At 37.0% G+C, this 14,272-nt stretch overlaps 1 protein-coding gene across 1 annotated transcript in view; it reads left to right on the top strand.

Annotated features, from left to right (window-relative positions):
• THSD7B (thrombospondin type 1 domain containing 7B) overlaps nucleotides 1-14,272 on the top strand; it is a 1,126,956-nt gene that overhangs the window by 750,321 nt on the left and 362,363 nt on the right. The window lies entirely within an intron of this gene.

The raw sequence follows: 14,272 nt of genomic DNA, 5'->3' as shown, positions 1-14,272 counted from the left end.
GGTCCTCCTAAATCCAGGGCCACGGCTCTATCCACTGTGCTACCTAGCTGCCCCCTATACTGAGCTTTAATTGCTGGGTAGACAGCTCCACTTGGGTATCCTAAATTAATTGCAGCTCAGTATGTCCATAACTAAACTCAACCCCCTCAAATCACCTGTTCTTCCAGTTTCCCTTTTTCTGTTTAGGAAGTTGTAAGGGCCAATTTTTAATTGGGGTGTATTAGGTGGCTCGTTGTAATATTGGGGTAAGGAAGGACATTAACAGCCTCTTTCAAAAAACAAAACAAAACAAAACAGGGTTTATTAACAAGAACAAATTTAAAACACAAATAAGATTAGTAGAACTAGGGACAAGGGAAAAAAGGAATGGGAAAAGGAAAATAATACCACCTGAATCACACCAACTTGACTCAGCTGTTCCCAAAGAGCAAAATAGCTATGCCCTGTCTTTCTCCCTCTCACACGCCAGAATGGAGAATGGCAAATCTCCTCCCTTCTCCTTCCCAGAAAACCCCTGCCCCTGGCTAATTGGCTGGCATCCCTGATTGACAGTCATATGAGTGCCCTCACTGGGCTTTCATTCATTACAATTTGGCCAGGCCCATGTAAGCGTCACTGCGTGTTGATGATGTGATCTGCAGCACCATGGTGATGGCTATAGCCAGTGGGTGGAGCACCATGCAGGCAGGAGGCAGCTTCACTTGCCAGGGCAAGCTGCAGGGCTTCCAATTTTAGCTAAAGATGGGGTCATAGAAACCTCAAATCACAGTTAATTCTTTACAAAGTCAACAATATCTCAGCCACTCATACTCTAAACTTAAATACCATCTTTATAGCTTTTCCCTCATCCTCTGCATCTAATCATTTGCCAAGTCCTGTTGATTCCAGAATATATTTTTTGATGCCAAGCTCTATGCATTCACATTACCCCCACCCCAAGTGAGAGCCTCATATTCTCTAGTTTGAGCTATTGAAAGTATAATTCACCTCATCTCCTTGTATCTATTCTCTTCTCTCTCCAATCTAACTTTTGCAAAATGACAAAATAGTATTATCAATTCACAAGTCTGACTGTCACACTAATGCTCAAAAATATCTACAATTTACCTATAGGATAAAATACAAACTCTTAGCTTGGCCAACATTGAAACCCCTTGACAATCTAGAACCAAAATACTATCAAGGTTATTTCCAATTGCACCTTTTCACATGTTATGCATTCTAGCTAAACTCTGCTAGTTCTTCCATAAACCACACATGGTTTCTGCTGCCACCATGTAATCACTCAGGCTATTGTTTCCCATTCCTTGAATGTACTGACCATCGCTCTCTGCTGTTCAGAATCCTTTTCTGACTTCAAGGCCCAAGTCAGATGCTATCTCCATTTTTGTGATTTTCTCCACTAAAAATATCTTTCCCACAAATATTCCTAAAATACTCAGGATCTTTCAGTCTCCCAAATCAATCTTATTTTATGATATACTTATTTCTTAACTTTTCCTATCTCACCTCTTTCCAAGTTCCTTGAGGGTAGAGACCCCATCCACCTCTTCCCCTTTTATCTCAAGTACCTGCAATTTTTTAATATTTACTTGTCTGTATACATGCTGCTTGCCTCCAATAACATTTATCTCTTCAAAGACTAGGACTATGTCTTTTTTCTTTTCTAACCCCATCCCTGCATATATGCTTCAGGCAACAAGACTTCTGGGACTCTAGCTCTAAGGGTAGCCACACTCTCCTGCCTGTACCCAGCCATGCAATTGTGTTCTGGGTTCATTACTCAGGGGTGGCCTGTCTTCTTAATAGGTATAGTAGGCTTCCCAATTTCCACAGTTATTGGCTCATAATCCCTAATGTAGTTATTCCAGGGAAAGTGACTATCTAAAAGGTTGCTAATGATAGTAATTTATGGTCTCACTCCAGTTATAGACTTTATTCCCAACAAGAAAGGGAAATGAAGAGTAGTAAAAGAAGGAAAGCAATGTGTAAACATGAATCAGATGTGGAAAAGAATTTATTCCTACATATAGAATGATAAGAATAGAAAAAAAATAATGTACACCTACTAGCTTAATCATTTGGGAAGCTAATACACAATGTTTACAAGGCTGAAAATTAACCATTTTACATTTCATTTCTCACTAGGATTGTCTGATTAAACACTGAAGTCTAATTTTCTTTTCTGACAGCCCCCATCTCTAGTCATCCTTGTCACAAGGCCAAACATGCTTCCTCTGAAGAGATTGCAGCTATTTCAGTAAATAATGCCCTTGTCACAAACACTGAAGGCACTCATGGACCTTAGAGGGTTCATAAGGAAGCTAGGCGGGGGCAGCTAGGTGGCACAGTGGATAAAGCACTGGCCCTGGATTCAGGAGGACCTGAGTTCAAATCCGGCCTCAGAAACTTAACACTTAGTAGCTTTGTGACCCTGGGCAAGTCACTTAACCCCAATTGCCTTGCTTAAAAAAAAAAGGAAGCTAGGCATTTCAAATAAAAGTCTAGCTAGTTTAGGACCCTACTCAGGCATTATGCTAGAATACCGAAGAAAACTTTCCTTTATTCCCAGACTAGAATCACATCCTATCTTCCCATATGTCATCTCCAAGAAACTTGTTAGTTGGAAGACACTTCTACCAGATGTAGTATCATGCATTATAAGGTTCTCCACCTTAGCAGCCAATTAGAGGGACTCAACCCAGTAAGACATTCCTTCAACTTGGCAGGGAATAACTGCATGTGTTGAAGGAGAGAAGGAAGTTGTGCTAGACTGAAATATTGATTTGAGTATACCCTAAGGGAGAGGTAACAATAAGCATTGTCTGTTGCCTGATACCTAAGTAACAGCTTAAGAAATGTTTATTGATGATTTTTTTGGGGGAGGAGGGTTGTTTATATTTTTTTGCAGCAGCCAAAAAAACCCAAAAAATAACCAAACCTAGAAATTAAAGGAATGCTCATCAATTTTGGAATAGCTGAAAACTTTGGCATGTGGATAATGGAATTTTATTTTACCATAAGAAAAAATACAAAGGATGGTTTCAGAGAAACCACAGTTGCATGGCTAGGTACAGGGAGGAGGGTGTGGCTACCCTTTTGAACTGTTGAAACTTACATTGAGTAAAGGTAAACACATTTGAAAGAAATAACAACTCTGATTTATCTAATAGCAATACCAGAGGACTGATGAAGAAGCATGATACCCATTGGCTGATGGATTTGTCAAGTACAAAAACTCAGATCAACAAAGTGATCAGTAGATAATGATGAGACATTTTAGATAGGGTCAAAGAATTCTAAGCCAGGGTACTATCTGACTTTTCAGATAGGGGTGCCCATAGAGGAGAATTACAGTTTAAATACACTCAGGAAGGGCAGCTAGGTAGATAGATGGAAAAGCAGGTGGGCCACAAATTATTTATTACAGGGTGATAGCACCTTCCTGGAAAAAGTGACAGGATAATTTAAGCTGCTTCTAGACAACAGAAGCAGACTTGACACTTACTAGCTGTGTGACCCTGGGCAAGTCACTTAACCCTCATTGACCTGCCCTCCCCCTACCCCCCAAAAAAGATTAGACAACAGAGGCAGGCCTCTGACCTATCCCCAATCCTGGATTATTTGTAGGACCAACAGAATATCTGGGAGGGTAATGTTTGCAGAAGTGTCTATGGAGCCATCTCTGTCCAGGAACAGGTGCTGTTAGAAACTGCTAGTCTCGGCAGTGGATAAAGCACTGGCCCTGGATTCAGGAGGACCTGAGTTCAAATTCGGCCTCAGACACTTGACACTTAGTAGCTGTGTGACCCTGGGCAAGTCACTTAACCATCATTGCCCTGCCCCCCCCCAAAAAAAAAAAGAAATGAAAGAAAAAGTACCTGCTGGTCTCAGTAGAAATTCTGAGGAATTTACCTTGGGGATAAAGGTATGGATTACAGGTAGGAGCCTAGAGTTTCCCAGCGATTGACAGACTCAAGATTCATAATAAGACATATTCTTGTACATGGACAATGTAGGAAAGGGTTTTGTTTTTCTTCCTTTTTTCCCCAAATCATGGGAGCAGGGAGATGAGAAGCCTAAAAACAAATCCCTGTAATAAAAAAAAATAATCAATTTAGAGCCCCCCAAAGTGGACATACTTATTATGGAACTAAATGGACCAAATGATATAATGAAAAGAACATTAACTTAGAAGTATGAAGATGACTAATGTAGATATATGTTTAATGTGATTATACATATACAACCTATATCAGACTGCTTTCTATCTTGGAGAGGAGGGAGGGAAGGGAAAGTGGGAGAAAATAAATCAGAACTAAAAATCCTGTAAAAACAAATGTTGAAAACTGTCCTTATATGTAACTGGAAAATAATAAAATACTCTAAAAATGAAAAAAAAATAGAAACATGAGGAGGAATAAGCTCTGACACATAATAACCATTAGACCCTTTTTGAGGCAGCTAGGTCATACAGGGTAAAGAATGTGGAGTGTTTGGAGTCAAGAAGCCCTGAGTTCAAATCAGACCTCGGACACTTAATAGCTGTGTTACACTGGACAACCCACTTGCCCTGCTTGACAAAGTTTGCTCGTCTATAAAAATAAGCTAGAGAAGCAAAGGGCAAACCACCCCTGTAACTTTGTCAAGAAAACCCCAAAGTGTTCACAGTGTCAGGCATGGCTGAAAATGACTGAACAACAAGACCTTCTTGACTTTACCTTTACCTCTTTGGGCCTCAATTTCCTATTCTTTAAAATGAAAGGATTAAAATAGTTTACCTTTTCAATCCCTTTCAGCTCTAATTCAATTGCATTCAAATCAATAAACCGTTATTAAGCACCTGCTAAGACAAAACTAAGTGCTAAGCCACAGAGATACAAATAATAAAAGTAAACAATTCTTTCCCTCAAGGAACTTAGTATTCCCTGGTCCTAGAATGAGGGAAGTTCCCGTGAGGAGGTTAAGAACAGTCAGACCTATGGGAAGATGCAGTATGCTTTCCTCAGTGCAAAAAATAAATGAGGATAGCATGCAGATTGATTGCTTCTATATAGCATGGAGATAATTAATATCTTGGGCCCTTGCATTTATTTTCAGTAGAGAAAGCCAAATTATTTCTAAACTCTAGTTTCACATCTCATTTGTTACTTAGTTATTGTAACCAGAGTGATTATACAATGAAAAGTTGAGTTTCTTGAGCAATGATAAAGTGCTCTTATAAAAAAAAGATAGCTACACTTTATGACAGATGTGCTAAAAATTGCTGTTGTACATATGCTTATTAAGAGCTTTAACTGTTATTTCCAAGAGCAGGTCCTAGGTGTTTTTTTTTTTTTAATCTATAATTGCTTGCTACTGTGATTTGGCACCAACTTTTCCCTTTTCCTTTATGCGAAAGGGCAGCAGGTAACTCAAGCACTGTCCATCTGTCACACCCAAAAGCAACTGTTAAAAACTACCCGACTCATTTTTTCATGATTGGGAAGTTGGTTGCACAACAGCTGTTTGCAGAGATACAGGTGAAACTTATGTAAATACTGCCATATTTCTTTGGAAATGGAATAAATCACCTTCCACATGCAGTGGGGGAATTAGCATATTTATTCTCTTACACCTGCCAAATCCACATTTCCTATGTACATATGCATAAAATAGGGTCTTAAGGAGCAAGGGCCTTCTACTATATCACATAGTTATAGGCAATATTCTTTAGAACAGGGAGAGTGTGACTTTTCCAAATATATAAAAGAAATGCCAAAAACATTCATACAATTTTATTTGAAGCATCCATTCAGCATAAGCCGCAGAATCTAAATTGGGGAGAGCTCATGGAGACAATCTGATTTGGCATTTTTTAGGGGAATGTGGGAAAAACTGCTTGTGAATGCTGGTAAGATGAGTGCTATTCTTCATTGGTTTAAAACTTTGATAATAGTATAATATAAAAAGATGGCTACAACTCTAAGCTAATGGAATTCTTCTACATATTTTTTCAGAATACATAGGCATTTAACCCCATTGGGTTCTAATCATTTGGAACTTAACTCCTCTGATTGTATTCCCTTCTAGTAACTTTATAAACTACGCTTTTCATTGTTGAAGTTGGGAAACTCTAATTAAATTATACATTCTCTTTTGGCAATAATTCTCTCTTCCCAAAACACTTAGTCAAGTGCTTTGAGGGAAGGGAATAAGTAGTCATATAGGTCTAGGTGCTGTTACTGTACTCATTTTAAAGATGAGAAAACTGAGGCAGAAGGAGGTTATGCAACTTGTCCAGTGTCACGTTGATGATATCTGATGATAAATTTGAAGACAAATCTTTTTGACTCCTGGCTCAGCATTCAATCTGCTTTGCCATGTGGCTTGGTAGTGTCAAAATCAAATAGAAACAGATCAGTTTGGACTGCACATTAGCTTAGAAAGCAATTAGAAAAACAACTAACAGGGGAAAATAGCATTATCTATGTTATATTGTATTTTATTTATTTTGTTAAACATTTCCAATCGTATTTTCTTCTGGTTCAGATGGCACTTGGGAATTTTGTTACCTGTCCTAGTTTGAGATCACTGAACTTGCTGCCTCTGGAGAATAGTGTAAATATTTTAAGTGATGACTGCCTCCATTTTGTGAATTGCATGTTCTGATTGAATTGTTTTGCTTTTAAAGTTTTTACTACAAGATGTTTTTAAATAAGATAAGCACTTGCATGATATAGTTTGATAAACAAATTTTGCATGTATTTTCTATAAACAACTTATAAACATATATGGACCCTCATAAAGAACTGACCTTAAATGGGAAAATCTCATAAGCATGTTAGATAGTTTATGGTAAAACATTGCAAAATTGGATGCCAATCCGAACTCAAATATGACTAAATTACACTTGCAGCTAGAACCAATTATAAAATGACTAGAAGTTGTGGAAAATTAAATATAGTTTTTATCTGCTTGTCTCCTACAAAAGAAATTAATAATAAACATATCAGAGAAATCAATTTTATAATATCTCCTACAATTTGTTTCAGTACCTGTCCTCCTATGAACAAAACAGATCAGAGAACATTTAATGTCTTTCCTACAGAAAAAACCAGATCAGACACAGACAGAACAAGGATAATGCCAACTTATTTTGTCCCAAGAAGAAAAAAACATGATCATGTGGAGACCCACTCCTAAGAAGGGAGCCCAGGGAGTCTCTCTTTCTGAGGGTATATACTTTTTTTGTCCCCTTGTTATAGAGTATTATCAGTTTCAATAGTATGATAGAAAATCAACCCAGAAGCAAAAGCAGTTTAACAATTTCAGTTATAACAATAATGGAGGAAATACAGAAACATCATGATAAAATTACATGATTCCCAAAAAAGTGTTTGGCAAGGATGAGGATGCCCAGATATCTCCATAAGATAGGCACTTACCATCCTGAGGAAAGATGTCACCAGATAGGGACTTTTATCTGTTAGTTTGGAATTCAGATGAATGACATTTTGCTCCTATTAACCAAGGGTTTCATTAAAAAATACTTTTGGATAATAAGGTACCTCCATAAAATCCAGGTGATCCATACATTCATATTAACAAGGTCAAGTTCATCACCCCATTCATGAATGGAGCCTGGTCCTGACTCCTGACCACTTCCCCATCCATCCTCAATATTTGAGACTCAAGCATGTTCCTTTCAGGGCAGTGATGCCTGATTTAGACTTGCCCAACAACCACTGAGGAGGAAGGTTGGACAGAGTGAACCTTGTAAGTAAGCAAGTTAAGTAAGCAAAAAAGCTTTTAGGAATCAGGTTGGTGGTTTGTTCCTAGAGGGGATGATATTTGTATTGTCAAGTAGATAATTGCAACCTATAGATTAATAAAATTTGATTGCATGCATTAAGCAATGTAAGTCTGATTTAATGTCTCTGTTGCTATAGTCATCATGCATAATGATAAATAAGGTTTGTTATATGACATGCAGTGTGTTATACCCAAGGAGAAGAAAATCTAGGGTTAGCTGAGAGTTGTTCCTTTAATAACCTGAGAGATTTTATTAGCAAGTTTTCCTAGTCATAATTAAAGAGTTGGAAGGGAACCATATGGTTACCTATATAAACCATACATGGAAGGAATTTCTACTATAATCTACATAATGGAATGTGATGTACAGCAAAGGTGCTAAACTTATTTATTGTTCTGTATGTTTAGTAGTATGACAGAAACATTCATCAGATTTACACCCATCAGTGTATGTGATCAAACTTAATCAATCTAGTACAAGCAAACAATATAAACGCCAGCCCTATAAGAATAAACCACCAAGCTGTTTCCTAAAGTTTCCAGTTTCTCCTCAGGCAGTGAGTTAGGTATTTAAGTGGATAGAATGCTGGGTCCAAAATCAGGAGGACTCATTTTTGTGAGTTCAAAACTGGCCTCAGACACTTCCTAGCTGGCTAACTATAGGCAAGTCATTTAACTGTGTTTGCCTTAGTTCCTCATCTGTAAAGTGAGCTGGAGAAGGAAATGACAAAGCACTCCAGGACCTTTGCCAAGGAAACCCCAAAAGGAGACATGAAAAGTTGGACACAACTGAAAAATGACTGAATAACAACAATTAAATGTGTTATATATTGGTGTACAGAAAATTCCTTTATTGCCCAGCTAGAGGCCATGTGTCTTTTTCAAGTGTTCCTCTAGCAAGTCTCAATGAGCTCTACCATCAAGAGAACATGAGAAGTTCAGGTCTTGAGTTCAAGGAATGCTAGTTGTGACTCAGCATCAGGCTTCTGATGGGGTTTTATTGTGTTAGCTATGAATGTTTACTGGTTATCTTCAAGTTCTGATTTCTGGTTTATTAACTAATATATTCGCTACATACTTAGCTAAACTATTATGTAATTTAAAGATAAATTTGTTTATATTTTACTTCTGATAGTCTGTTCTTACTAAGGATCTGCATATGTTTATCATTTATTTAGGGATATATATATAACATATATATGTATATATATAAATATAAATATGCATATATACACACATAAGATAAATATTTTTGTGGCATGATTTAATAAAAACATATATGTATATATATAATTTACTAAATCATGCTACAAAATATTTATCTTACGACTGAAAAAATATATTATAGGAAAAAATAAAACTTAAAACAGCTAAATCACAAAATGGAGGTTTCAATCAAAATGGAATTAGTAATGCTAAGATAATAAAACTTTCACTGTATGGAAGCATGGTATAATAGAGTCCTGAACTTGGAATATGAAAGAAGGCTTGGTTTTCAGTCTCCTCTGCCAATTAATAGCTTTGTAACCTTGGGCAAGATATTTAAACTTTCTAAGTCTTACTTAAATGATAAAATGGAGAAGTTCTTGATGACCTCTAGCATCCCTAAGAGCTCCACTTCTATGATGCTAAGCTATTTTTCAGTTTCTTTTTGAAGGCCTTCAAAGACATAGAACCCACTGTCTCTTGTGAGACAACCCAATTCCACTTTGACAGCTCTTATTATTAGGAATCTTTCTCCTGAGATCAAACATAATATGTCTAATCCCTTCTGCAAATGATGACGTGCCAAATACCTGAGGATAGCTACCATATTCCTCCTGGACCTCTCCCTCTTCACCCCTACCATCCACCTACCCCAAAACATACCTACCTCTTTCTTCTTTTATCCAGGCTAAAACCTTCACAATTCTTTCAGCTGATTATCATATGACCTGGACTCAAGGAACTTCACCAAAATATTTGCCTTTCTTTGGAAACTATCTGGTTTATCAATGTCCCTCTTAAAATATGGTCCCCATGGAATACTATTGTGTTATAAGAAGTGATGAATAATATGCTTTCAGAAAATTTGGGAAGACTTATATAGCCTGACAAAAGTGAAGTGAGCAGTACCAGAAGAGAATTCTAAACGGTAACACCAATATTATAAGGGTGATCAACTGGAGATGATTTAGCTATTCTTAGCAATACAGTGATCCAAGACAATTCCAAATGACTTATAATGGAACAAAAATGTTATCTACCTCTAGAGAAAGAACTGATAAAGTCTGAATGCAGATCAAAGAATACTTTTAACTTTATTTTTCTTACATTTTTTGTTTTTTATTTTGCAACATGCCTAAGATGGAAATTTTTTATATGACTGTACATGTGTAATCTATAGCAAATTTCTTGTCTAATCAAGGAAAGGGGAAGAAAGGAAAATAGGGAGGGAATTTGGAACTCTATTTTTTTAAATGTTAAAAATATTTTTGCATGTAATTGAGAAAAAAACTAAAATTAAAAATATGATTCTTGAAACTGAACAAAATACTCTAGATGTCAAAACCCATCCATTTCTAAAGAACTGAAATAAATTGAAAAAATATATTAGTTACTTATTCCATGCAAAGCAATATTTTGGTGATGATTATAAAGTGGCAAACAAAAAACAGAACTTGATGTGAAGGACTTTGAGTTCACTGAAGTAGAGGTCCTTGAATTAAAATAAATAAATAAAAGGTGATTTGAGGAAGAAAACAAAAGTGGATGAACTTCCCCTGGTGGATATGGTTTCTGGAGGTCTAGTCAGGAGATTGCTGTTCTACATACAAAAGTAGTGGGTGGACAGCAAGAAAGATAGCATGATACTCTGGAGTGAGTTGCTGAATAGGATGTTGGAAAAATTAGAAATAGCACAATAGGTTAGATCAACTCACACTCTAACTCACCAGTCAGTATTGCCCCAGGTCATGAGTTCCCCAACCGAGCAGATTAATTTCTTATTATCTATAGGGAGTTCTTACTGTTTTGTAGCCATGAATCTGGACTGTTTCTCTCCTGGCTTCATTGAACTTAAATTCCATTAGCCTGACCTGACTTCAGACCCATCGCCTTTTCTTTGGACTGTCTTTCCTATTTTCAATGCCTTTATTGCTCCATCTTCTTAACCCTACTCTAGCTGGATCCCTTCTCTGTCTCTTGTCTTGAACATTTAATGCCAGTACTCTTACCTTTTTACTTTGTGGCATCTTCTATATTGTAGCTTAAAATGCTCTGCTCATTTGGCATATAAAGGTGAAGATTCCGCACCCATATTTTGAGTAACACCTATAGTCCTTTGGATTCCCTTAATCCCTTCTAGGTTCTGTCCCATTTTTCTCTCACAATCACTCTACAGACTTCTTGGAGTTAAAAATCTCTGCTATTTATTTCATACAAAAATGCAAATGTGGCAGTAGAGTTACAATCTCAGGCCCCAAATAGACTTCCATAAAAGTTGTTCTTAAGTAGGAATCCCCACTGCAACATCTCTTACAATAATCATCTGCTTGTTAAATGATTACCACTCCCATAACCTTTCCATGGCCTTGGCTCTGTCCTTTAAGTCACTGCTTGCCAATTTATTGCTTTTTAGTGATCAAAGTCAAAGAGCAGTGAAAATGAAAGTTTAATTTGGCATTCTTGACCTTGGTTGATGGAAGAATATTTATTGAGTGTTTAAAATATGCTAAGCACTAAGTTAAGCATTGAGAATATAAATAAACAAACGAAACAGTCTCTGCTTTCGATGAGCTCACATTCTAGTTGGTGAAAACAACATACTTATGTGTGTTCAGCTGCAGAGCTAATGGGAAGCCTGATGATCCTTAGGTATTAGCAGCAGTGCCAGTGGCAAGGATCAGTATTTCTTGGAGTTTACTTTTGGGAAAGGGAGATCCTGGTGGGATCTTGTTTTTTGGATGGAGCCATTTTGGGGAGATCCCACTATTGTTCAATGATCTGTACATGCCATGTAATGGAGTCATTAGGGAACAAAGGTTTTCAGCCACAGGGGCTCTTCATGAACAGTCTAACCACCTTCCTTATCAATACCAAGCACAGAGCTTTATCTAGGAATTTTTGTACCTAGGACACTCTTAGGGGGTGGTGGTGTAATAGGGATGATCTGGTAGTTTTCAATTCAAGCTGATCCAATAAACATTTATTAAGAACTAACAATGTACTGTTCTAGGCACCAGGGAAAAATTCAAATTAGACTATTGCCTGTATTTTAGTCTTTATATTCTAAAATTCTCCTAATGGGGAAGGGAGAACATAAAACTCACATTCTCTCTCTCTTTTTCCATATATATATATATATATATATACAAACACATGTATGTATATAGGTATACACACATTTCAGATGGGGGAGAATACTAACATCTAAAGTATTAAGAAAACTCCTTAGAGAATTTTGCACCAATGGTTTGTGTGTGTTTGAGTGTACATGTGTGTAGGATAGGCTGGGGTGATGTGAGGGCCTCCAGGCCTGGTTAGTCAGATGAAGTTTCAGCTTTAAGCTGAGGTTTGGTGGTAGGACATCCAACACATAATATACCTTTCTCTATGTTCAGGTACCCATTCAGTTTATCCCCAACAGAGTTTTTGAAGTTGAAGTCATCAATTATTCCTATCGTCCTGCCCCACCCTGATTGTGTAAGAGATTTCCAGGGTGCTGAAATTGCAGGAGACTGAGGAAGGAAGAGAACCCTGACTCTGACTTCCTCGGGTCTGGACAGAGGATGGTAGTGATAGAACCATGCCACTGGCACTGCATTACTCATCCTTGCAAGGATCATAGACACTATCTCCAGTACTGGAGCACTTATTTCACACCTTCCAATTTGAGTTATACTGTGGACCAAGGACCATTTGCCCCACAAGAGTTTCACTTCTGTCCTTTTATTTACTCAAAACTCACTTCCTGGCCACCCTCTCTAAACTATGATACCTGTGCCATCACCATCCTCTTCACCTCCTAGAATTTTAGATTATACCACTGGCACTACCCTGGACTCTGGGAGCTGAGATTTTTATTTGACCTGGTAAGGAACCAAGACTGCAGCAAGCCCATGTGTTCCATCTCCCCTTTATGTGTTGTCTTCTTCTATTAGAATATATTCCTTGAGGGTGTGAACTATCTTTCCTGGTTTTATTGTGTTTCCATCAGTTAGCATGATGCCTGGAAATGGTGCTTAATAAAAGCTTTAGCACTCATTTATTCATTCAACTCATATGGCATACTTTAGGTTTAATTTCATCATTATTCAAGTAAATTTGTAATTGATAGATTTTTTTCCTTTTAAGAATTTAACCTTCTCCTTGGTGTCCAGTGTAGTAAGGGAGACCATTGTGAGAATGATGGAGTTGGAGTTAGACCATCTGGGTTCTAATCCTGTTTATGATACCTTTAATATGTGTTATCCAGGGTGAGTCATTTCAGCTGTCTGTGCCTCAGTTTTCTCCTCTGTAAACAGGAGATTTAAATACAAAAATCAATTGTGAAATGTTCTATAAAGCATTATGTAAATGTAAGCTATTATTGCTTTTAACCTTCTTCACCTCATTTTATTCCATCATCAGAAGTAAGCTTCTAGAGGATAAGAATAATGCCTATGTAGATTTCTTTTTACACTTGTGGGCACAGTGAATAGGAAAGCATAGAAAGAAGGCTCTTAAATGATGAGAGTGTTTATTGTATTTATTCTTTCAACCACTTTTCTTCTGATATCCTATGTAAGAGCCTGCATGAAGTGCTGTAATATTACCTAGGGAATAAGTGTACATTATTAGCTTACTATGCATCTCTTACTTGTTTGAAAATCCTTTATTTTATAGAGGGCACCAGTAATTGGGGAATATGTTTTCAACATGCAAAATGAGTTGTATCTTCCTATAAGCAAGTTTATAATTGGGCTCCTGCAGCCACACTGCTTCACATATGGTACTTATGAGTCAATTAAAGCACCCTAACAAGCAATTACTGTTTTATTGTTTAATTCAATTTTTACAACTACTACTATTCTACTCAAAAGTTGCATATATATTATATGTCTGTACATATGTATGTATATATGTATTATATGTGTGAGCATTTAATAATAAGAATACCTGTTTTAGAAACACGCATTTTTTTAACAAAAAGGAAAAAGCCAAGAAAACCCTTAAGTACCTTCACACTGTGATTTTGCATCAAGTGAGAGCAAATGGAAGCAACCTGTGAAGGCATTTGGGGTATAAAAAGAATTTACTTCACAATTCAAAGCAGTTTGTGTAATAGCAAGTAAATTGTTATCTCTACAAGTTATAATAGCTATTGAAATGTTGCCTTTTGAAAGTCTACTAAATACACATAAGATGGAAAGTTCTTTATTATCTTAGTTAGGGAGTCTTACTAGTGGAGCAGTTTGCAACCCACTGACTGCTGCTATACTTTCTCTGTCCCTCTCTT

This window comes from Dromiciops gliroides, chromosome 3 (assembly GCF_019393635.1).
Source record: "Dromiciops gliroides isolate mDroGli1 chromosome 3, mDroGli1.pri, whole genome shotgun sequence".
In the NCBI taxonomy this organism is placed as follows: Eukaryota; Metazoa; Chordata; class Mammalia; order Microbiotheria; family Microbiotheriidae; genus Dromiciops; species Dromiciops gliroides.
This window is presented reverse-complemented; position numbering and strand designations above follow the sequence as displayed.